The 3,096-nt window shown below is 40.6% G+C and overlaps 1 non-coding gene across 1 annotated transcript; it reads right to left on the reverse strand.

Annotated features, from left to right (window-relative positions):
- Positions 1–318: 318 nt before the first annotated feature.
- Positions 319–391, reverse strand: Trnak-cuu (transfer RNA lysine (anticodon CUU)). Its single transcript has one exon. It is a non-coding gene; the product is annotated as a tRNA-Lys (tRNA).
- Positions 392–3,096: the final 2,705 nt, after the last annotated feature.

Consider the following 3,096-nt stretch of genomic DNA (forward strand, 5'->3'; position numbering starts at 1 on the left):
ACTCGACAGCTCTCCTCTCCGGAGCAGATGCAGGAGAGACGCCATGCTACCTGCTCCAGGGAAGACGCAAGCTATGAAGCTCCGACCCAGGATGGACTTAGGCTAGAATCTTCCCGGTAAGACCGGTGCTATACAGATGATAAGAAATGGGCTAGTCCAGGTGGGAGAGTTAGCCTAGAAGATGCTAGATAGGAATGAGCCAAGCAGTGTTTAAATGAATAGAGTGTCCGTGTAATTATTTCGGGGCATAAGCTAGCCGGGCAGGCGGCTGGGGTTTTGGGGATGTAGCCCCGCCGCCGCCCCTATTACTACAAATGGCGCCCAACGTGGGGCTCGAACCCACGACCCTGAGATTAAGAGTCTCATGCTCTACCGACTGAGCTAGCTGGGCAGGCGGCTGGGGTTTTGGGGATGTAGCCCTGCCGCCGCCCCTATTACTACAACTCAGGGAAACCCAACACCAATAGGATGTCTACATATATTTGAGATCTATTTTAGGAATTGTGATTCCAAAGACCCACAATATGCTGTAAATTCTGGAGCATTAAGGAAGCTAATTATGGAGTTAATTTTAAGCACAAGCCTGAGTAAAGGGGGAACAGATAGTACAACTCTCAGCTGAAGGCAAAAGTCTACAAAGGGAGGTGTTAAAGCCCTCGTACTACTCATACTGGGGTTTAAAGGCTCAAGAGCCTGGGGCTATCGGAAAATCTCTACATAGGAGAATATGAAGGTGCCAACTAATGAGAGGGAGAAAATTTGCCTTCCTACTTTGTTATTCTATTCCAGACAATTTGAAGGGATTACAAGTCTTTGGCATGTTAGTGAAGGTGGCTGCATCTGCTTCCCTGAGACAACCTACTCAAAAGTTAAGAACTTTCAGTAGCATTTGCACAGACCCATCCACAATTATCTTAGCAGATAACTTGTCATTATTTAATTCAGCAGGTTACTCATAAATTTATCTATATCACCCTTTTTTGATAAAAAAAAAAACAAGCACGGCATTGAAGTATTTTGCAGAGTATAACTGCACACTTGAAAGCATGGGAGATTTTATAATATTCTGGTACTGAACTGAGGTATCACTTACATAAACTAATACAATGACATTCTTCAACAAACCTTACCAACTCTTTTCAAATGCTTGTGTTGATGGTGAGGGTTGAACCTAGGACCTTGAACATCCTAAGCACTACTTCAACATTGTGGTACAGGCTGAGGTTACCTTTTATTTTCTGTGTAATTCTGCATGGGTTTGAATAATATTTACCTTTAAACTGTCTTTAAATTTTATATAAGTTGAAATAATTTATTTTTCTCTAAAGAGATTTCGAGTATTTTTACACAGTCTTTCAAGTGAGGCAAGCTAGGAACTGGCTGTCCAGAGTAAGATATTACAAACAAATGATGGAAAACTGTGATAATTATGTAACCCATGAGAGTATATTGAGGATATGTTGGCAATGTCATGGTTATGTAGCTCCAAGTATAGAATCATAAAATATTAATCTTTATAGATAGATCTTAAGACATTAGTCTGTTTAATGGATTTAGACTCATTGAGCTGATATTGACACAAGAAAACTTCCTTCTTGATTGCTGTATTGAGCTACTCAATTTTCATGGTACGAAATTTTTTTTTGAGATCCAAATGCTGCACTGAATTAAACACCAACTTGCTTAAAAATGTGAGATTGAATATGAAATCTGATATGGAGAGAACATTTAGATTTCCCAGAGAAATTGAAAGTAATTAAGATGGAAGTAAAATGTATCACTTTAGGAAGTAGTGTTAAAATTTAGTGAAGTTGACTGCTAATGTTTTTAACCAGAACTTAGAATAAAAATTTCTATTTGCAGACAATCTTTCAGGAGTTGGTTTTTTCGTTCAACTTGGCAGAAAAGCCTACTCAATAAGCCATCACATTAGCCCTGTGATTTTTTTATATAAAAATTCTGTTTTTCTTTTACTGAAAATAGATTGTTTCATTCAATACATTCAGGTTATAATTTCCCCTCCCCCAACCCTTCTGAGATCCTCCCCATCTTCCCTCCTATCCAAATCCACACCTTTCCTGTCTCTCATGAAAAAACAAGCAAGCATCTAAAGCAGTGTTTCTCAATCTTCCTAATACTGTAACCCTCCTCTTTGGTGACTTCCAAACATAAAAGTATTTTTTTAAACTTCATACTTGTAATTTGAGACTGGTCTGTAATTTGTCTTGAACTGGTCTAAACCGATCTGAACCAGTCAGAACCGGCTTGAACAGGTCTAAACCAGCCTGAACTGGTCTAAACCGGTCTGAACCGATCTGAGCCGGTCCAAGCTGGTCTAAACCGGTTTAGAGATGTCTGAACCTGGTTGAACCGGTTTTGTCTGGTCTGAACCAGTTTATACTGGTCCGAACCAGTTTGAATCAGCCTGAACCAGCCCGAACCCAGTTAGAACCAGTCTGAACCCGTCTAAACTGGTTTTAACAGGTTTGAACCTTTCTGAACCGGCCTAAACTGGCTAGAAACTGTTTGGGCTGGTCTGAACCAGTCTAGACCGGTTTGAAACAGTCTGGACTGGACTGAACTGGTCTGAACAATTTTGAGCTGGTCTGAATCGGTCTAGACTGGTCTGAATTGGTCTAGACCGGTCTGAACTGGTCTTAACTGGTCTGAACTGGTCTCAACAGGTCTGAACCAGTCTAAACCGGTCTGAACCAGTTTGAGCTGGTCTGAAACTGTTTGAACTGACCTTAACCAGTTTGAACCAGTCTAAGCCGGTTTGGACTGGTCTGAACTGGTTTGAGTTGGTCTGGACCAGCCTGAACCGGTCTAAACTGGCCTGAACTGGTCTAAATTGGTTTGATATTTCTGAGATACATGCTACAACAGCACCCCACTTTGGAGTACTGAGATCTATTTGTTTATGTCATGACCACAAAGTCTACAGGCTTAAACAACATTAATATATTTTCTCTCAATTCTGGAAGACAGTAGTCAAGGTATTATCAAATCTTATGCCTGCTAAGGCATTTTATCTTCCATTTAGATGTGTGCCCCTTCATTGTATCATTCATTTTCTGGCCTTTTCTCTATGTGCCT

Source organism: Microtus pennsylvanicus, chromosome 3, assembly GCF_037038515.1.
Source record: "Microtus pennsylvanicus isolate mMicPen1 chromosome 3, mMicPen1.hap1, whole genome shotgun sequence".
Taxonomy (NCBI): domain Eukaryota; kingdom Metazoa; phylum Chordata; class Mammalia; order Rodentia; family Cricetidae; genus Microtus; species Microtus pennsylvanicus.